We start from the raw sequence: 24,543 nt of genomic DNA on the forward strand, positions 1-24,543 counted from the left end.
GCCGAAAATCAAATGAGTTTAATTTAATATTAACTCATTAAATCTGTATTACATCCGAAGAAAATATACATATATTTTCATAAAGACTGTGATAAAATTCTCTGGTACAAAATATTACTTGTAATTTTAACGGGTAGGTAATACCCGAGAGATATATAAATTCACAATTAATATGTTACATTCTTCGATTCTGATTCAGTAATCATCAACTATACTCACTACCTTCACAACGATATACATTCCCTCATAAAAACCAGAACAACCATTTTCATCCAAATTCGATTACATATTCTGATTTTGACAGATCAGAATTCAAGTCAAGATTTAACAGAAAACATCACTCTTAGATTCTTACATCTTGCAAAGCCATGCATTGAATATAGAACTGTGCTAGAACATCACATTTATTCATAAAACTCATAAAGATATTGGAATCATTCGAAATTCATGACAATTTCATCATTTGGATATTGACGATGACAACCTGCATTTAAACCCTTCAAAATTCGTAAAGACACTTCAAATATGAACAATCATGAAGATGAACCAACCACACGTTATCTACAGAAAGAAAGATTTATGCATATAGTTATGCACATAGAAAACTCTTGGAAGCTAAGTAAAAATTAACATGTATCCGTGCTAAAATCCATTGGCGTTGTTATTACCAAAAATAACTTTACAATCCCTTTCCAAAGTAGTCAGTTTTGTCATAGCTCCAGCAAGTCGACTTCGATTTTTCAGTCGAAACAGTCTTATTATAACTTCGATATATACGTTTCCCTTTCGCCATCATTACCGGAGAACCTTTTACATTCCACCATATTAACAGTAAACGTATCAACAACTTCATTACCCTTTGACTTAAGCCTCTCCAAAACCCTATCATGTACTCATCTGCATCTTGTAACGGTAGTTCTCATACCAAAAAGCTTGAATCATTATTCTCGAATTTTACAGCAATTTTACGCCAACAGTTATATATATACATATAACGTCTACCTCCTAGACTTGCATACTGTGAATGTGAAGTTTCTGAAAAACACCCTTAACTACGAACTAGTTCTCCGAATTTTGAAAAAATGCTGATGAAGCAGCAAAAAATGTAAATGACCTTAACAGTCGAGAGTTTGTTGATAAAGAGTAGTGTGTTGAAAAAGTTCAGAAAATGAGAAAAAAATTGGTGCTGAAAAACGGTTGAGCAAACCATGAAGGAGGCTGTGGACAAATCACAAAGATGAAATCTACCTTCAAAGAATCCAAATAATTCAGTGTCTGGGGAAATCATTAGCAAACACTTTACTCCTTATTCTAAACCTTTGCAGACAAATTTTTTGCATCATCCTTTGATCCCAGATATTTTAAAATTCTAAAACATCATCGAATCTTTCAGTATAAATATCTTCGATATTTCTGAAGATATCATCATAACTATCATTGTCCGAGACTATTTATCTCTTTGCGCTATCTATATTACATCATAAAGGAAACTGTTTAGTTTCTATATTCTGTAAACCTTCGAGTTTAAATTATGGATGTTTTTGAAGTAGTGTTGGGAACTGAAGCATGAGTTAGTATAAAATAATGACACTTGATCAACGTGATTATATTACAGTAAGTCATGCTGAGTTCCTAATAGAACATGATGATTCACAGACTATAACGTCATCATGTGCCATATTACACGACTCTTACATTCTACCAAATCTCCAAACATATCTTCTTGATAGTTCTATTTTTTCGGATATTGTGGTAATTTGACAAATCAAATCGTGCTACTACCTTCCCTTTCTACCTTGTATATCATGATAATTCGAAACTCCATACCTACGAATTCTGGACCGTTACTTGCGAAAATAAAACAAAAGCATGAAGCTCCGAAATAGAAAGGGGAGTATAAATCGCAGCAAACAGAAAAGATCATTAACCGTAGATGTCAATAATTAGGGAAAGACAAATACAAGAAAGGATTATGAAAATCACCACCCCAAGAGTGAAGTAGAAGTAAACATATTCCTCCGGTGGGAGTTGGAATAGAAGGATGATTGTTGTGATAGTCAGAATAAGATCAAGGATCAGAACTGAATGGAGCATATTGACGAATATTTTAAAGTATGAATTGAGGAAGAAATGATAGAAGGTATGAGCTTTGGAAATAAGGAAATGAAGAGAGTGGATTTATAGCAAAATATCCGACAGAGCAATCGAGACAGATTGTCGCATTTAACCAAAGAGGATCCTAATTCCCTTAATTACCGAAGAATCAAATCTTATTACGAAGATTTTCTCCAAATCCCTTGAACTCTGGAAATCAATCCTATCTACGTCAAAAGATATGACGAAACTTTACCTTTCTCATTTCACTCTTTTGTGATAACTTCACTCGTACGCTTCACATAAACAAATTGTTTTATCCATATTTGATAAAACTCTAATTTTCAGCTCGTATGCGTCATGAAAACATACTTATTGTCAGCCATGACCATCCCAATCAAATTTCGGGACGAAATTTCTTTAACGGGTAGGTACTGTGACAACCTGGAAATTTCTAACCAAATTTAAACTTTATCTTCATATTATTCCGACACGATAAGCAAAGTTGTTAAGTTAAATCTCAAGAATTTTAAACTGTGTTCATACATTCATTTAACCTTGACCAAATTTCGACGATTCACGAGCCAATATATAAATGGATATGATTATATATATATATATATATATATATATATATATATATATATATATATATATATATATATATATATATATATATATATATTATAACTTGAGAATGTTAACAAAGTATTAAATGTATAATACTTTTCATGAACGTATTTGTTTCAATATATGTTTAACATATTTATTCACGGAATTAAAAGATAATATCAAAAGATTGAATTATCAGATACTTTATGATATGATCAAGGTCTCTGTTGTGAGGTCCACTGTGATTTGTGAAATCTATTCTTTTTAACGGTATTCGGAATAAATGGTTAAGTGATCTACAAGTAGAAACATATTATAAAACTTTAAGATTATTAAAGTTATTAATATTTGATAAGGCTAAAAAGGAACATATATTTCATAGCAATATCCCTTCTAAATAATAGGTTTTCATATGTAATTGTATTATATTTTCATTGTAATTGTTTAAATAAATAAGTGCGAAGACAAAAGGCGAAAACGAAGATTTGAAGACACAAACGTCCAAAAAGCTCAAATGTACAAGATACAATTCAAAAGGTTCAATTTATTGATGAGAAACGTCTAAAAATGACAAGAGTACAAGTTACAAAACGTAAAGTACAAGATATTAAATTATACGAAAGGACGTTCGAAAATCCGGAACCGGTACCCGAGCCAACTATCAACGCTCGACGCAACGGAGCTGAAAGTACAAGTCAACTATGCACAAAAATATAATATAATATTTAAATAATTCATAATAAGAATAATAATAAATAATAAAAAGTTGTTAATTGAGCATAGTTAAGGGGTCATAAGTGAAAATTTCAATTCAATATTTGCCTATAAAAGGCAATTCATTTGATCGATTTATGTACACCTTTCTTCATATTTCTTTCTCTCTTCTGTAATATGTAATATATATTTATATTATAATTTTAATATAAGGTAATTTTAATAATAAAGTTATGGTTTAGTTGGGTTATTGTAAGAAATATTTTACGGGTTTTAAGTCGAAATTCTGTCCGTGCAACGCTACGCGATTAATCACCACTGTAAGCTATGTTCTTCCTTTTTAATTTAATGTCTCGTAACTAAGTTATTATTATGCTTATTTAAAACGAAGTAATCGTGATGTTGGGCTAAAATATTAAGACGGGGTTATTGAACTTTGTACCATAATTAAGGTTTGGGCAAAAGACCGACACTTGTGGAAATTGGACTATTGACTATTAATAGATGGGGGGTATTGTCTAATTGAGTGACAACTCATTGGAGTCTGTCGAACCTATCTTCAAATTAATTATCCTAATAATTAATAATGATTATGATTGTCCTATTTAGTGACGTTCATATGGAATCTATTATAATCATTTAATTAATTATTCGGGTTGGGTAATTGATTATTCAAACTGATCAAGTGGGTAAATTAATATTCATATCTAATCAAAACAGGGGTGGATTACATACAGTGATAACTGGTGTAATTGTTGACAGAAGTGATAACTGCGTCACAGTTTAAATCCTTAATTAGTTGGAATATTTGACTTCGGGTATAAGGGTAATTTGACGAGGACACTCGCACTTTATATTTATGACCGATGGACTATTATGGACAAAAACCAGATAGGTATCAAATAAACCATGACAAAGGACAATTAACCCGAGTAACAATTAATTAAAATCAAAACGTTAAACATCATGATTACGGAAGTTTAAATAAGCATAATCCTTTTATTTCATATTCTATCGCAATTTTATTTATTGTTATTTTATTTATCGTCATTTATATATTTTACGCACTTTAATTATTGTCATTTATCTTTACGCTTAAAAATATAAAATCGACAAACCGGTCATTAAACGGTAAAAAACCCCTTTTATAATAATATTACTACTTATATATATATATATATATATATATATATATATATATATATATATATATATATATATATAGTACGTAATCACTAGCTCCCTGTGGAACGAACCGGACTTACTAAAAACTACACTACTCTACGATTAGGTACACTGTCTATAGTGTTGTAGCAAGGTTTAAGTATATCCCATCCGTAAATTAATAAAACTTGTGTCATATTTTGTAGTATTTTGTATTAAAAATAATACTATTTCGTACCCTCACGCTACATCATCAAGTTTTTGGCGCCGCTGCCGGGGAGCGCTAAAACGCTATATTTTTAATTTATATCTGTAAAAATATAGTTATAAAAAAAGTAATTTCGGGGACACTTTTTATGTTTTCACGGGGTATTTAAGTTTTTTTTTTTAGTTTTTGATTGATTAAAGATATATTAATTTAAATATAATAATTTAATAAATATAATAATATAATAATATTGAAATAAAATATAATAATATAATAATATTTTAGAATCAAATTTGATACGTAAAAGTTTTAAAAAGTCGTATTTATTAAATATTTCAGGGGTATATTATGTAACTTGCAATTAATAATTTCTATCATGTCGCTTTTATGTAAATAGTAAATTAATTAATTTCTTTTCATTTACTATTCATGAATAGTAAATGAGTTAAAAAAAAGTTTTGAAAAAAATAATAATAAAAAAAAAAATATTAATTCCTTTAAAAAAAAAATTGTGTAAAAAAAATCGTTTTTTTTAAGAAAAAAAATTCGTTTTAAAAAAAAATTGTAAAAAAAATCATTTTTTTAAAGAAAAAATTTTTTTTTTAAAAAAAAAGTTTTAAAAAAAAAATATATAAAAAAAAAAATTTTTTTTTTAAAATTTTAAAATCCTTAAAAAAATGAAATATAAAAAAAAAATAAAAAAATTTTTTTTTTTTTTACTACCTTTAGATTTTTAGACTCTAGTTACAATTTTTAGTATTAAGTTTAGTTTTGCCATAGTTATTTTTATTTCTAGAATTTTTAGGTTTGCCGTAAAATCCCTTAAGTGCTTATTCCTTAGACTAAGATTTATGTGCTTTAGAATTTTGTGACGCCGTTTTTCGCGCTACTTTCTTAGTTTTATTTTTCGACGCCTATTTTTCGACCTTTTATTTTTCGACGCGTTTTTTTTCTTTCTTATTTCTCGCTATTCTAGTTTTAGGATAAGATTTTTATTCTACTTCTTATCTAAATTTCTTAAAATTACGAAAATTTATTTTAAGTGGTTAAATTGATAGACATCAAAATTTTCTGGTTCGTAGTAATAGTTGGATTTGTACGTGGACCGGGTTATTGGAGCCAAACAGTCCTCAATTATATTGAGACCAAACGAATCCTGCCCCTCTGCTGCATCTTTTGGCTATTCGAAACGTGGGCAAAATCAGAAAAGTCTATTAATTGAATAACTTATAAAATTTTTCTTTCTTTTTAAAAACTAATAGGATATTCAGTGAATGCACCGAGTAAAACGTTCACCACCTTTCATACGTTCACCACCTATAACTCGATCAAGACATCTAGCCAATATTGTCGCCGTTGATTTTTCTTTAGAATCATCATCTAGTCGACCAAGAACTCCAACTCAAATTTTCGATAATCCATCTTTTGAACCCGACCTCACAATTGAGAATCCGGAGAATATTCAGGGACAATTTCAAGATCCAGAACCACTAATCATTCCTCCTGAACCACAAACCATTAAATCAGAATCTTCTAGTGATTCGTATTCAACAAATTCAATTATGGAAAATCTGGAAGCTCTAAGTATGGAAGACCGAATGAGAGCCACACGCACGGGCCAAGGTCACGCCATTATTAAGCCAGACATTAATGCGCCAGATTATGAAATCAAAGGACAAATCCTACACATGGTAACTAATCAGTGCCAATATAGTGGTGCGCCGAAGGAAGATCCAAACGAACATCTTCGTACGTTTAATAGGATCTGTACACTATTCAAAATCCGAGAATTTGAGGATGAACAGATCTATCTCATGTTGTTTCCCTGGACTTTAAAGGGAGAAGCCAAAGATTGGTTAGAATCGTTACCTGAAGGGGCGATTGACACATGGGATGTTTTAGTTGAGAAATTTCTTAAAAGATTCTTTCCGGCATCTAAAGCCGTGAGACTTCAAGGAGAAATTGTTACGTTTACACAAAAGTCAAATGAAACTCTATATGAGGCGTGGACAAGATTTGGAAAGTTGTTGAGAGGATGTCCTCAACACGGTTTAGACACTTATCAAATAGTACAAATATTCTACCAAGGTGTCAACGTTGCTACACGAAAAGACATCGACATAACAACTGGTGGTTCCATTATGAAGAAAACCGCAACTGAAGCTTACAAAATTATTGATAACACAGCCTCCCACTCTCATGAGTGGCACCAAGAGAAAGATATATATCGTTCATCTAAAGCGGCTAGAGCCGATTCTAGCCATAACTTTGATTCTGTTTCTGCAAAAATAGATGCTTTCGAGAGACGAATGGAAAAGATGAATAAAGATATTCACGCAATACGAATCAGTTGTGAGCAATGCGGTGGACCACACTTAATGAAAGACTGTCAAATTGAACAAACGATGGAACAACGTGAGAATGTTGTCTACATGAACCAAAGGCTGGAAAATAGTTATCAGAATAATTATCAACCGCCAAGGCCAAACTTCAATCGAAATCAAAACATTCTTTACAATCCAAAAGGACCCGACAATAACTCGTATAACCAACAAGGTCCGAATAACCAACCAACTCAAAACAACACTTTCAATCAACAAAGACCTGGCTTGTATAAACCACCACAACAAACCGAAGAGAAAAAGTCAAATCTGGAAGAAGTGGTATTTAAGCTAGTTTAATCTCAAACACAATTTATTGAAACTCAAACTCAAACGAATGAGAGGTTTGATCAGTCATTTAGAACTCAACAAGCTTCTATTTTGAATCTAGAAAAACAAGTAGGTACTCTTGTTAGATTGATGAGTGAAAGGGAACAAAGAAAGCTACCGAGTAATACTGAAGTAAATCCTCGGAATGAAAATGTTAATATGGTTTCAACAAATTCTGAAAAACCAGCATCAGAAGATGGGGAGGTTTTAGATGTAAGTAACAATGAAGAAGTTACACCACCACCACCACCACCACCTGAGTATGTAAAACAAGTGGTGACACCATACAAACCACCCATCCCGTTTTCAAGAAAAGGAGTTGAGTATGAGCAAGTGATAGGTAATAAAGATTGTGATACTTCTGGAAAGAAGAAGAAGAAGAAGAATAAGAAAGTACAAGAAACAAAAATCGTAAAGATAAACTCGGTGAAGACAGTTCCACCAAAACCTCCACCTAGGGTAGGTAATCCGGGTGAATTTATTGTTCCTTGTCTATTTAGCGATTGTGTCATGTATGATGCACTAGCAGATTTAGGTGCGAGTGTGAGTGTTATGCCTCTTTCATTATATAAAAGATTAGGAGTAGGTGAGTTAAGTCCAACGGATATGAGTGTTCGACTCCTTGATCAAACCATTAAACACCCAGTTGGAATTGCTGACAACCTACCCGTTCAAGTAGGTAATTTAACCTTTCTAGTCGAATTCATTGTCATTGACATAGAAGAGGACTCAAACGTTCCTCTAATTTTAGGTCGACCATTCTTAGCGTCCAACGAGGCGTTATTTGATGTAAGAAAGGGTAGAATGACACTTAGTAATGATGAGAAATCGATCACCTTTATGATTCAAAAGTCTAAATATCCACAAACCAAAACCGTTGAACCGACAAAAACAATTGGTAAGAACCATGTTATTTTACCAACTCCAACGGTAATGCTTAACAATAATAGAACGCCTAAGTGTGGGGAAAATGAAGTAACACCTAATGATGACTTGATAATAAAGAACCCCATAGTTGATACGAAATTAAATGACCCCGTTATTAACAGTTCAATGAAGAAACTTTTTAAACGGGTTATTGATGCTAAAAGTAAGGGGAACTTTAAGTTATATAACCGGTTAGTATCCAATCTATCGCCTAAAGAAAAGGCGAAGCTAGTTGAATTTGTGGATATTACGGAAAAAGCTGGTCACTGGCTTAAAGCAAAAGTCACAGATATGCAAGTTGATTATGGTCCAAGAGAAATTGACGATGAAGTTAATCACAATTTCGACACCACATCTACCTAAGTGTGAGGAGATTCAAATATTCTAAAAAGAAAATGCTGTTTGGAGTTAGTTGTTCTGTTCTCGTGTAGTTCCGAGAATGGAATCCGATTGGTCTTTTCCACTAGCAGACACTAAAGAACTAGTTTTCTCCCCCCATTCTGAATTTTTTTGTTTTTTAGGTTTTATATGAAATTAATATGTTTTCTTTTTAAGTTTTGTGTGAATTTAAAAACAAAAATTTACTTTATTTCATTAAGTTGAAAAAAATGATTTCTAAAATTCGTCGTGAGTTGAAGACTAGGTCGTTGAGCCGAAATTACTTTACCCGAGGGCGGGGCGAAAAATTTTGTCATCATTATTTTTAATTTTATTGATTTAAAGTATGCAAAAAAAAATATTTTATTTTATAAATTTTTGAACGTGGGGTAATATACCCAACTTTAAAAATATGTATATATGTTTGTATTTTATCATGTAAACAACAGGGTAAAACAACGCACTTTCAAATACTAACATTAAGTTCAGCAAAAGCTACTGATTTTGACGACAAGATGCAAAACAACAAATGTGATATAATAAATGAAGGAATGAACGATGAGGCGCGCCATCTATCATTCGACGAGCTTTGTAATTACAAACTGGGTATTTTTAATCACTTTTCTACACTAATCACCCTCATGAATTTATAATTATAGTCTGATTTCATGCAAATGAGGGCATTGCATGATCTCAAGTGTGGGGAAGGGTTATAAATTCTCTCGGGTTTATACTTGGCTTATTTTCTAAATATTATGAAAATTTTAAAATTTTTTAACTAAATGAATTCAAAATCATGTTTATACATATTTATGAACGATAAAACTAGGTGTTAATGCCGAAATTATTGTTACCTCGGAAAGGACATAAATTGAGAAACAACTAAAACGCTTGAATTTATTTATTAAGATATAAAAAGACGCATGAAAAAAGCCAAGTGTGGGGAGAATGTACCAAGTTATTCAATTAAAAACTATCTATCACATGTTTTTATAAAGTTATTGCAGGTGCTTTTACTTTGGACTAAATTAACTGGTTTACCCGATTTACTGTAAGAAAGTTATTGCAGGTGCTTTTTCTTGATTTAGGTCATGAAGTTGTCGTCCATACCAACTGTAGGTTGACGAAAAATCTAGAAAAGTCATCTCTAAAATCAGCAGGAAATCCACGGACCTCAGCATCAAACTGGGTCACCATGTGGTCAGATTTATCCTAACCATGAGAAGGATTTATCTCGCACAATGGGGGGCACCGTGCAAATTAGCTTGATAAGACTAATGAATCAGATCCCCAGAAAGGATAATCTCCTTAAAGATTAAAAATCAGCTTTTAAGACTGATATTACTCAATCCTAGAGATTGACCTTAAAGATTGAGAATTACAAACTCATGGAATTCAATGATATCTAAACTCGAGCTTGAACGAGAAAATATTTTGATCAAAAATAAAACCGATTTGTTTTCTGAAAACCTATTTTCAATGCGTTCATTACCATTGAACGTAAAATCCTGAGAATTCATCAGAATTCATTAGGTCACCTGAACCAAATCGGGTGTCAACCATAAGAAACGGTGGTTGCATAGCATGGTCGGAGACAGGACCTTGTGCCAGACCGAAAAATCATAGGATGATCTTTACTATTGCTCCTACAAAGGATAGTACTAGCATCCGACACGTTTTAAGACCATAATCATATGCATGTCATTAGACATTGCCTTAACAGTTTCTTGTTCATCGCTTTCCTTTACAACCGGACGGTAGTTTACCGAAAGGTAATATACGGAACAAGTAAACTGGACGTGTTGCTTTCCCAATACAAGGTTAGCAAGTGGGTAACACAAAACCACAAGTGTTGAGCTAAAATTTTCAAATTTGAAACCCACACAACCCACAAAAATATTTTGCAAACACCGGTGAAGGGTTATTCCGGAAAACTTATCTAGGATAAAAGCTAGATTAAATTTTCAAAAAGATCAAATGTTTTCATAAAGATCCAATTTCCTTAAGGATCTACATTTTCATAGTCATGTGGGACTATAAACCACCTTTCAAATGTGCACTTTGCTTTGGAAACCGAAAGTAAATCGGCTATTTGATTGCAAGTGTCGTTGACCTAAACCCGAGGCAACTGTGGATGACACACCCACCTTTAACCATGGTTCTATCGTTACTATCATTGTTTATACCACCATATCAAAATCACTAATGTACAAAGTGTGATGAATAAAAAAGTGATTCATGTATGTTTTTATTTCAAGTTCTGTATTGCTTGAGGACAAGCAACGCTCAAGTGTTGGGATATTTGATAAGGCTAAAAAGGAACATATATTTCATAGCAATATCCCTTCTAAATAATAGGTTTTCATATGTAATTGTATTATATTTTCATTGTAATTGTTTAAATAAATAAGTGCGAAGACAAAAGGCGAAAACGAAGATTTGAAGACACAAACGTCCAAAAAGCTCAAATGTAGAAGATACAATTCAAAAGGTTCAATTTATTGATGAGAAACGTCTAAAAATGACAAGAGTACAAGTTACAAAACGTAAAGTACAAGATATTAAATTATACGAAAGGACGTTCGAAAATCCGGAACCGGTACCCGAGCCAACTATCAACGCTCGACGCAACGGAGCTGAAAGTACAAGTCAACTATGCACAAGAATATAATATAATATTTAAATAATTCATAATAAGAATAATAATAAATAATAAAAAGTTGTTAATTGAACATAGTTAAGGGGTCATAAGTGAAAATTTCAATTCAATATTTGCCTATAAAAGGCAATTCATTTGATCGATTTATGTACACCTTTCTTCATATTTCTTTCTCTCTTCTGTAATATGTAATATATATTTATATTATAATTTTAATATAAGTTAATTTTAATAATAAAGTTATGGTTTAGTTGGGTTATTGTAAGAAATATTTTACGGTTTTTAAGTCGAAATTCTGTCCGTGCAACGCTACGCGATTAATCACCACTGTAAGCTATGTTCTTCCTTTTTAATTTAATGTCTCGTAACTAAGTTATTATTATGCTTATTTAAAATGAAGTAATCGTGATGTTGGGCTAAAATATTAAGACGGGGTTATTGAACTTTGTACCATAATTAAGGTTTGGGCAAAAGACCGACACTTGTGGAAATTGGACTATTGACTATTAATAGATGGGGGGTATTGTCTAATTGAGTGACAACTCATTGGAGTCTGTCGAACCTATCTTCAAATTAATTATCCTAATAATTAATAATGATTATGATTGTCCTATTTAGTGACGTTCATATGGAATCTATTATAATCATTTAATTAATTATTAGGGTTGGGTAATTGATTATTCAAACTGATCAAGTGGGTAAATTAATATTCATATCTAATCAAAACAGGGGTGGATTACATACAGTGATAACTGGTGTAATTGTTGACAGAAGTGATAACTGCGTCACAGTTTAAATCCTTAATTAGTTGGAATATTTGACTTCGGGTATAAGGGTAATTTGACGAGGACACTCGCACTTTATATTTATGACCGATGGACTATTATGGACAAAAACCAGATAGGTATCAAATAAACCATGACAAAAGACAATTAACCCGAGTAACAATTAATTAAAATCAAAACGTTAAACATCATGATTACGGAAGTTTAAATAAGCATAATCCTTTTATTTCATATTCTATCGCAATTTTATTTATTGTTATTTTATTTATCGTCATTTATATATTTTACGCACTTTAATTATTGTCATTTATCTTTACGCTTAAAAATATAAAATCGACAAACCGGTCATTAAACGGTAAAAAACCCCTTTTATAATAATATTACTACTTATATATATATATATATATATATATATATATATATATATATATATATATATATATATATATATATATATATATATATATATATATATATATATATATATATATTTATATTTATATAAATATAGTTTTATAAAAATATAGTACGTAATCACTAGCTCCCTGTGGAACGAACCGGACTTACTAAAAACTATACTACTCTACGATTAGGTACACTGCCTATAGTGTTGTAGCAAGGTTTAGGTATATCCCATCCGTAAATTAATAAAACTTGTGTCATATTTTGTAGTATTTTGTATTAAAAATAATACTATTTCGTACCCTCATGCTACATCATCAATATTTTTATTGTTATAAATTTTAGAAATTATATAAAACGATTTGAGTGTCACGTCCTCTTTAAAACGGATATAATTTTAAAATATCTAGGACCACTTTTGAAAATTTGTTATTGAATCATTATGATAAGGATAAAGTTTTTAACGGTATTCTAAACTTTAGAATCTTTCTAGAAACCTTTTGACAAAGTATAGATGATAACGGTTTATGATTCAATAAAATATAAATAAATATAAATAAGATTAAAAACGTGTTTTAAAACTTAAAGATTAGTAAAAATATTATTAATTTTCAATATAAGTATATATATGAAATTTCAAATCATTTTGTAAACAATAGTGGTACTCGTTTATTGATCCAATTGTTATTTCAATAAGTTGATTGAACTTGTGAAACGCTAGTACATAAATGAATAATATCAAATCAAGTTTTTGAAGTGTAAACGTTATGTGTTATAATATTTTCTTAACGATTTTAAAATGAACTTGAAATACAATTAACTTGAAAAAACTAAATATTATATTTCAATTACATATTATAAGTACATATTTATATTTCTAAATGAAAATATATATTTTACAATGTGATGAAATATAATATTAATCTAATTATAAGACGTGTCGATTTAAAATAATACTTTTATATATTAGAAAATAACGAGACGTTGATTTATTGAAGCAAATGACCATAACACTCAAACGTACAAGTTTTTGGAACTAATTTTACAAGTTAACTATGCACGTGAATATAATATTATATAATTAATTATTAAATTAAATATATTATATATATATATATATATATATATATATATATATATATATATATATATATATATATATTAAACGATAGCAGCCCACGTGGAAAACAATTCATTTCTGGACAGCTGGAGGCCGCCATCGCGGAACAGAAGCACTAAAAACCTCCGCAATCGCGGAGGTGTCTATGTCAGAAAATGGGTATAAATGTCGAGCGTGTTCTGCTAATTCCTCACCATTTTCATATCTCAATCTCTCGTATCTATATTCTATATATATATATATATATATATATATATATATATATATATATATATATATATATATATATATATATATATATATATATATATATATATATATATATATATATTAATAATAATATTATTATTATTAATTTTATTATTAATCGTATTATTATTATTAGTAGTATTAAGTATTAGTATTATTTATACATAAAATACTACGACGAGGGTATGCTCGGGTTATTTCAAAACGGATTTTTCGAGAGGGATAGAGCTAAGGAGATTATGGGTTATAGCTATGGAAGTTATGGGTATGGTTCGAGGGTATTGCTCGTGAGTCAAACTAGTGTTTATCTTCTCCGTTGCGTCTACGTACTTTCTTGCAATATTGAATCGCAATATTGATACGTGAGCATTCATATCTTATCTTTTATATAGTAATGGTCTATCCCTGACTAGTGCTCGAGTATATATAATTATGCATGCTTGTATGCTTAATATTGTCGTTATATACTTTATGATAAATCATGAATTTAATACATATGCTATTGAGATAAGATATATGATATGCATGTCGTTGAAAAGCTGTCGAAAAATTAATAACTTTTCATTTAGAAAGCGTATCGTTTCGATGAACGGATTAGAAGATATGACCAACTGAATTATTATTAATTTTAGTATTATTATTATTACTATCGTCGTTATTATCGTCGTTATTATTATCTAATAATTATTATTGTTATCATTATTAATATATGTATTATCATTAAAGAAAATTGTTATTGTTATTATTATTACTATCGTTATGATCATTAAGAATATTATAAATATTATCATTTTTATTATAATTATAGTTATTATTATTATTATTATTATTATTATTATTATTATTATTATTATTATCGTTATAATAATTAGTATTATCATTAGTATTATTATAATTATTAGTATCATTATCATAAAAACTAATATTAGTATCATCTAATTATTATGATTAATATTATTATTATTATGAATAGGATATAAAAAAAGACTAAGAGCTATTAAACAAACCGATTAGGAAATAATGAGTATAAGTATCATGATGAAATTAAAATATTGTAAAATATTGATTTAAATAAAAATATCGTATCATTAATATTAAAATTATAATTTTTTTATTAAAATTATCATTTTAATAGAAATATCATTGTTATTATAAAATATCATTAATATTATCATTTTAATATTATTATTATTAAAAATTATCATTTTTAAATAGAATTATTATTTTTATATAAAATATTATTATTATACTTATTATTAAAAAGTATCGTTATTATTAAAATTATCATGATTAGAATTATCATTTTATTATAATCATCTTTAGTAAATAAATATTGTTATTATCATTATTAGTAGAATAATAATTATTATTATTATTACAAAATACAACTTTTACTCATTATTGTTATTATCAATATTATTTTATCAAATAAATATGTAATACAAAGATATTTTTACCACACGTAATATAATTACATTAATAATACATACCACTATATTTTTATGATATCATGTGAACTTTATGAATTTTATTATTTAAAATATATAAAAGTATATTTTCGTCATATATAAATTTTAATGTAAATTTTTTTTAATAAATGACTTGTATTATTTTACTCTAATAAAATTTGATAAATATATTTAATATATAAAACGACTATATTTAAGTTATATAATAAACATGTATAGATTTTGGAAGTCATTTTGGGTCAAGTTGACTTTTGCATATCAATCTCGAGCATTAGGATTGTGATACACTACGACTTGACTTAAATTGTTAGACATATATTGACCAACATATAAATATATATACTTAATATAGGTTCGTGAATCCGAGGTCAACCTTGCACTTGTTCAGTGCCGTCATATGCATATTTACTACGAAATACAGTATTGTGAGTTTCATTTGATTCCTTTTTAAATGTTTTTCCAATATATATTTTGGGACTGAGAATACATGTGCTGCTTTTATAACTGTTTTACGAAATAGACACAAGTACTTGAAACTACATTCTATGGTTGAATTATTATACCGGATATCACCCTTTTTAGCTTGGTAACCTAAGAATTTGGGAATTGGCCCAAATTGACGCGAATTCTAAAGATAGATCTATGGGCACTAACGACCCCCATCCTGAGAGTTTGGATGCTTTAGTACTTCGATTTTTGTACAAATGTGTTAATCCTGTACGTATACAGATGTGTTAATCCTGTATTTTTGGTGATATTCTATATGCATTATGTTAATGTCGGTTACCAGGTGTTCAATCCATATGAATGATTTTTTATTTTTTTTATCTCTATGCAGTGCGAAATGCCTGATATGATATGATGTTTATGAGAAATGGAAATGAAAATCTTGTGTCTATTAAATTAATGGAAATGATTGTTTATGATAAACTAATGAACTCACCAACCTTTTGGTTGACACTTTTAAGCATGTTTATTCTCAGGTATTAAAGAAATCTTCCGCTGTGCATTTGCTCATTTTAGAGATATTACTTGAAGTCATTCATGGCATATTTCAAAAGACGTTGCATTCGAGTCAACAAGATTACTATTAAGTCATTTATAGTTTGGATATATTATAAAATGGTATACATGCTTATCAACTTTCGATGTAATGAAAGTTTGTCTTTTAAAAACGAATGCAATGTTTGTAAAATGTTTCATTTAGAGGTCAGAACCTCGCGATGTATCCATATGTAAATGTATTCGTCCTTATGGATTAGGATGAGTCACTTCACTAATGGACAAAAGTCAACAAGTATAAATAAGCGTAGCTTGAATAAATGAAGGGATCAGTCCAGAATTACATCACATTTCACCTACAAGAATACTCTCAAGATATTCACCTTCGATAACCCGCGCAACCGGCATAGCGCCCTCAAATACTTAGCGATTTCAGGTAGCACACAATACGTAAATCCTAATATCACCCTTGAGCCATCAACTCCGGTTAACCCGAATGATGGTGGGTTACGTTTAACAACCCTTTCTGAGATCTTCATCTCGTATGAGGGTTATTCACGGTGCTCTGGACCGGAGTGTTAAACTCAAAAAACCCTCAAACCCCCCCTTTTATTGTTGATCTCGCATGAACCGAACCTTTTGGACCATTTTATGCTTGATCAAATATACAAAGTTAAAAACTAATGAATAAGAGATTGTGCGAAATCTTGGAGAATAATGTCGTGAGATAGATTTTCAGTGCATTTTCTGCATAAGGGTATAAAATAGTTTTTGCCTTTTTATAACTGAAAAAATGGGTGGAGGACGGGTCAAAAAGTTATGTTGAAACCTTACTATTTTTGGTACAGGTGTCTAAAAAAACATCAAAACAAATAAACTAACAATTAAAACTCATAACAATAACTACAAACGCAATTGTAGTCACTGATGCCTCAGTTAAAATGTGACACACCTGAAGAATGATGAAGCGCCCTAGACTCGATCAAAAAAAATTTTAAACACAGTGCTTCTGCACAGCGCGCAAATCACACATGTGCGGTGCACAAATACACATGCCCGACGCACACAATGGAATAAAAGTTTCTGTTTCCAAATCTCGTTATACATTTTGGGCGACACGCACTCTGCTTGATCCAGGACCTGCACTTTTCAAACTTTATTTTGACTCATAACATCTAACCCAAAGTTTCCAATATGTAATTCAGAACCACGACAATCCCTTAACAGTTTTTGTAACTTCAAATATTCATAACCGACCTATAATTACAACAAAAGTTTGACCTTCAAATAACAAGTATACATATATTCAAGTTAAGACCACAGTTTAGATGACTATAAAAGGAAGGCGTTTTATACTTCAAGTGGCTATCTTCTTCACGGGGTCGGGATAGGAATCTCCACTTACCAAAAGAGTTCTTTCAACTTCAAACTACTCTTTCTTCTTTCCTTTCGCACTACTTTCACTATGACCTACAAAATTTAAACAATTACAAGAATAAGCTTTCGCTTAGTGAGGACATATATAAATAATATAAATATAATCTACTGCATGAAACTATCAACACGGACACACGAAGTATTCTGCTGCAAGGCATACGGATCCGTAGTCATACTACCGATATGAAGATTACATTACAATCTACCCTTGTTTTCCTGCCGCAACCCTCGACTACTTTTATAGTCTTAGCCAGTTTCTACCGCGTTGGGATTTCATTCCCAAGAGTCATATGTTCTTGTATACATGAATGTAAACAAAGACATATACCCATTTTTTTACATATGAACTCACCTTAATAAAGGATTCAAAGGAACAAGGCAAAGCAAACTAACATACAATTAACTTACTATGGCTACTTCCATTCTAACCCAACAAGTGTGATTATTACTTACTTCATTACTACCGACATCCTAATGACCCAAATATGACTACCCATTTTGACACTTCATGAGTTTTGACTAAATATACACATTTGATGTAACTATATATACATCATCTTCATTCTATCCAAATAAATAGATATTAAGACTACAATGGTGTCAAGATATCAACTTCAAAGTTTTGCTAATCTTCAAATTAGGGTTTGACTATCAAAATCAACATTTCAAGGCTTCCACTTCAAGACTCCACATAACAACAACTTCACTTTAAAATTCATGATTCACCAAAACAAAGATATTTTAACCACAAGGTTAGGGTTTTAAAACATTTGGTAAAGGAATATGATTGTGACATCCTTTATCATCCTAGGAACGTAAACATAGTTGCAGGTGCTCTCAGTAGAAAGACCGTTCACCCACCACTTAAGGAGAAATGTCTTACATTGAGAGTAACCCCAAATATTCTTACATTAATAAAGGATGCCCAGATTTTAAGCCTTGAGTCTGGAAATCTGAATCGAGAGAGACTGACAAGACAAGTTGGTTTATTAGAAGTAGATAGTCGGGGGTTGACAACCCGATACGGGAGAATTTGCGTTCCGAAGTCTTGTGAAGTAATGGAGAAATTGTTGGGGGTGGTTCATAAATTAAAATATTCAATTCACCCTGGCGCAACTAAAATGTATAAAGATCTGAAAAGAGATTATTTGTGGCCGGGAATGAAGCAGGATATTGTAAAGTTTGTGCATAAATGTTTGACATGTTTGCAGGTTAAAACAAAACACGAGATGCCATATGGTAAACTCCAACCTTTGGAGATACTTGTGTGGAAATGGGAGAATATCACTATGGATTTAATCACGAAATTACCGAGAATGCCGCATCATCATGATGCAATCTAGGTTATTGTAGATAGATTAACCAAGAGTGCTCTTTTCTTGCCAATTACGGAGGCTTCGTCTTCTAAAACCTTAGCAGAAGTTTATCTGGGTTATTGTAGATGGATTAACCAAGAGTGCTCTTATCACTTACTAAACTTAAATTACAACCTATTTCCCAATAACCATCCCAAAGTGGAAGAATTAACTAAAAACCTCCAAATTAATCTAAAGCGTAAAGTTAGGGCTTTGCTTACAAAGAGTGAAATGGAGATGGTAACAAGGATTAGCAGCTAAAGCAAGCTTCCTTCACTATGTATTGCTCCAATTTCGGGTTTAATCAACAAGAAGTGTTCCAATTGTTCAAACCCTAATTTCTGTCTCTTTCTATGACAGTAATCGTATGTGATAGTTTCTGTAATAAAATGAGCATCAAAACTGAGGAAGGTTGTATTGTTTATATAGGAGTTTACACAAAAGGTCCCTCCACTTCTCAAAATAAGGAAAAAAGTTTTTCAGACGATCTGCGCTACGCACAGAAGTAGTGCGGGACGCGCACTTATGTTGAAAATTCTGGGCTGTTACAAATGAGAACTGCAAACAAACATAAACTCAGATAAGCAAAACTAAGGCACACGATGTTTACATAATATATGAAGCAAGCAATCTTAAACAATGAGAATTGTCTTTTCAAATAGAGAACAACAACTTGAGCCTCAACAAACACTGGCAACCCAATATACGAACAATAACTACAATACAGATGGTATTTACTATGTAAAAAAAAAAAATAGAAAACACAACAGAAGCAATCACATAAAGAAAGAAGCAAAAACTCCTCTCACAATTGGATAACGACATGTTAAAGTTGCAGAAAATAACGCAGCATGTGAGACTAAAACTTGAAACAAAAAGCATATAAACGGAAATATCAAACAAAAAAACCAACAACCACAAAAGCTAAGAATTGAAAATGGTAAACATACATGAAAGGACTCAAAAGATTCCACAATGCGACGACATAAAAGGAAATACCTTTGGCCTTAGGCGACACAAAGAAGGCGGGGGTGAAGATCATTGAGAGCGTGCACTATTGGTATGAATTTACTGAAACCAACAAGTTATTCATATTTAGCACTAAACTATATATATATATATATATATATATATATATATATATATATATATATATATATATATATATATATATATATATATATATGAAGTTTTTATCTAAGAACATAAGCAAAAAAAATAAATAATTAAAGATTAGTAACCTGTTACACAATTAGGGTTTAAGAAAGAAGATTCATTTGGGGAACAAAAGAGAAAGAGACCAGCGATATTAAAATTTTAATTGTTTGGTGATGTAATTCCGACCTACATAACGCAGATGATAACACGCAATTAGGAAAAGAAGATAGGTTCGTGTGAATTTTATGAAAAAAAAACAAAAAAAAAAAATGAAAAATATTAGGCCGAAATCGAACTCAAATTTCTAGATGGTCACATTATCTCCTAATACCATACAGGCTACCACGCACATACTTATGAAATGATAAAACATACAATATAAAATGTATAAAACGACAATCTTACCTGTTGAGAAAAGTGACACCGAATTATAGCAAACCACTAGTAATAATATGAAAACGATAATAAAGGAACACCGAGATTTAACGTGGAAAACCTCAATAGGGTAAAAACCACGGGCAAGGAAAGAAACGTTTCACTAATAAGAATAATAGGAATTACAACTTCTCTCTAATTACAAGGATAATTACTAATGCTTATATCTCTTGTAATTAGGAGACTAAACTCAAACTCTCTATTACACTCTTAGAATATAAGAAGAAGAATGTGTTTTGGGATGATTTGAATGCTTGCTTATGGCTCTATTTATAGTAGTAAGGATTGGGATTTGGTGAGAGCTAGGCAAGTTAGGTAATGAAAAGTGTTACCTACAACTTACCAACAACCATCCACTTATTTTACCAACTACATCCACCAACAACATCTACCAACAACCATTTATATTTTCTATTTCAACAATCTCCCACTTGAAGATTCGATTGAAGCTCAATCAATCTTCACACGATAATCCTTCCTTGCCAATGATGTTGCTTACGTTTCCGCTAGGCCGCATGAGGAACGGCACCAAATAAACTTGTCACGGTTGATTGACTTTGTTAGAAAATCGGCCACATTGTCGTCAGTATGAATTTTCTGCACATCCACGGTTCCTTCTTCTACTTTCTCACGAACGAAGTGATACTGAACTCGTATATGCTTTGTCTTTGAATGAAATGCTGGATTCCTTGCAAGATGCAAGGCACTCTGGTTGTCACAAAATAGAGTGATATTCTCTTGTTTGTGCCCGAGTTCCTCCAACAACATCTTCAACCATACTGCCTCTTTAGTAGCGTGAGTAGCTGCTACATATTCTGCTTCTGTTGTTGATGTCGCCACAACTGACTGCAGTTTTGAAACCCAGCTTATTGTTCCACCACAAAGTGTAAAAACATATGCAGTGGTAGATTTACTTTTATCCATATCACCTGCATAATCTGAATCAACATACCCTTTGACAATAAATTCCGGTTCCCCATAACATAATGCAACATCTAAAGTACCCTTAATGTATTTTAGGATCCTCTTTACCGCATTCCAATACTCTTTACCAGGATTCGCCATGTACCGACTAACTACTCCCACTGCATGTGCAATGTCTGGTCTTGTACATATCATTGCGAACATTAAACTTTCCACTACTGATGCATACGGTACTCGAGACATCTCCTTCCTCTCGTATTCACTGCTAGGACACATAACGGAGGATAACTTGAGATTAGTAGGAAGTGGGGTTGAGATTGGCTTACTATCTTGCATATTGAAGCGCTGCAAGACTTTCTTCAAATAATTCTTTTGAGAAAGCCAAATCTTCCTATTATCTCTGTCTCGGTGAATTTGCATCCCTAGAATCTTGTTTGCGGCACCCAAGTCTTTTATTTCAAACTCCCTAGCCAATTGAGCCTTCAGCTTATTAACACGATCTTTGTTGGGGCCTGCAACCAACATGTCATCTACATATAACAGCAAAATGACAAAATCATTGTCCCCAAACCTCTTGAAATATGCACAAGGGTCTGCATAAAGTCTGTTATATTCAAGGCTCATTATGAAAGAATCAAATCTCTTGTACCAACATCTCGGCGCCTGTTTGAGACCATACAGAGATTTCTTTAACCTGCAAACCAAGTTCTTTTTTCCTTGTAGTTCAAAACCTTCTGGTTGAAGCATATAAATTTCTTCTTCAAGATTTCCATTAAAAAATGCAGTTTTCACATCTAGCTGCTCTAGATGCAAATCAAATGTAGCACACATCGCTAGAACTACTCGAATTGTTGTAAGTCGAACCACATGAGAAAATATTTCATTAAAGTCTGTACCTTCTTTCTGAGCATATCCTTTAACCACCAGTCTTGCACGATACCGCTCCACTTGATCATCACCATTTCGCTTGATCTTATACACCCATTTATTTCCAATAGGTTTTCTACCTTTCGGCAATGGCACAAGTTCCCATGTTTTATTTTTATGAAGAGCTTCAATTTCTTCCTGCATAGCCGTCATCCACTGAGATGCATCTGAATGATTTAGTGCCTCGCGAAGAGTTGTTGGCTCTCCTTCCTCTTTTAGAAGACAATATGCAACATTGCTTTCCATAATATAATCTGAGTACCACCCTGGACGTTTCCTTTCCCGATTAGAAATACGAGTCACTGGAGCTTCATCAACGACTACTTGATTTTCATCGTGCTCTGGTACTGCTTCAGAAGAATCTTTATGAAATTCATTACCCACCTGTATCGGTATAGTTTCTTTTGAAGTGCTAACATCTTCAAGATCTTTGTCTTCTGTAAAGACAACATCTCTGCTGATGACTACTTTGTGGGCAGTGGGGTCCCACAAGCGATACCCCTTAACTCCATCAGCATACCCCAAGAACAAACACTTTCTGGACTTCGGATCCAATTTTGTCGTTTCTTGAGAATTGTACATTGCGTATACAGGGCTTCCAAATATATGAAGGTCAGAATAATTAACTGATTTTCCAGTCCACATTTCCATCGGCGATTTCAACTCAATTGCAGTTGATGGTGACCGATTTATCACGTAACAGGCAGTACTTACTGCTTCTGCCCAGAATGATTTTCCCAAGCTTGCAGTTGCCAACATCGCCCTTGTTCTATCTAACAAGGTTCTGTTCATCCGCTCTGCCACTCCGTTTTGTTGAGGAGTGTATGCTGTTGTGAACTGCCTTTTGATACCTTCTTGTTTGCAAAACTTATCAAATTCATCACCAGTGTATTCTCCTCCATTATCTGTCCTCAAACACTTGATCTTTTTACCAGATTCAAGTTCAACCCGCGCTTTGTAAACTTTGAAAACTTCAAACACATCCGCCTTCCTCTTGATTGGGTACACCCAACATCTCCTAGTGTAATCATCAATAAATGATACAAAATACTTTGCTCCTCCTAGGGATTGAACTGGTGCTTGCCACACATCAGAGTGAACCAATTCTAGAACCAATTTACTTCTAGAATTTGATGTGTTAAACTTCAGACGATGCTGCTTACTGATTACACAATGCTCACAAAAAGGTAGCGATACCTTTGTAAGACCAGGAATAAGATTTCTTTCAACAAGAATCTTCATACCTTGTTCATACATGTGTCCAAGCTTTTGATGCCATGTCATAGCAAATTTATCACTTGAACTATTCGAAGCAACAGATGCTTCTGATTCCTGTACCGTCTCGCCTTTCAGAATGTATAAATTAGCACCCACCTTTTCTCCTTTCATATGTACAACCGCGCCTTTCTTGATTATCATGATCTTCTCATGTATCACCATCTTACAACCAAGATCATCCAATTGTCCTAAAGACAATAAGTTCTTCTTCAAACCTTCCACGTGTCGTACACCTTGAATAGTACGAACTGTACCATCGTGCATCTTCAGAATGATATCTCCAATTCCAATGATCTTTAGTTCATGATCATTGCAACTATATACAGATCCTCCTGAGATACGTTCATATTGTTTGAACCATTCTCTTCTAGGGGTCATGTGAAAAGTAGCTCCTGAGTCAAATAACCAGACATCAACAAATGTCTTTCTGCCTTCATTTGCTACCACTGCCTCACTAACCAAAGCAGTCCCATCATCTGAAGTGCTTGCAATATTTCCTTGAGGATTTGAGCTATTTAAACTTCGACAATCCTTC

At 31.8% G+C, this 24,543-nt stretch overlaps 1 long non-coding RNA gene across 1 annotated transcript; it reads right to left on the minus strand.

Moving 5' to 3' along the window:
- Positions 1–17,556: 17,556 nt before the first annotated feature.
- On the minus strand, positions 17,557–20,744 carry LOC139856162 (uncharacterized). The gene is made up of 4 exons (XR_011761696.1): positions 20,528–20,744; positions 20,286–20,357; positions 19,508–19,844; positions 17,557–17,964 (listed from the first exon to the last, which is right to left on the minus strand). It is a non-coding gene; the product is annotated as an uncharacterized lncRNA (long non-coding RNA).
- Positions 20,745–24,543: the final 3,799 nt, after the last annotated feature.

This window comes from Rutidosis leptorrhynchoides, chromosome 6 (genome assembly GCF_046630445.1).
Source record: "Rutidosis leptorrhynchoides isolate AG116_Rl617_1_P2 chromosome 6, CSIRO_AGI_Rlap_v1, whole genome shotgun sequence".
In the NCBI taxonomy this organism is placed as follows: domain Eukaryota; kingdom Viridiplantae; phylum Streptophyta; class Magnoliopsida; order Asterales; family Asteraceae; genus Rutidosis; species Rutidosis leptorrhynchoides.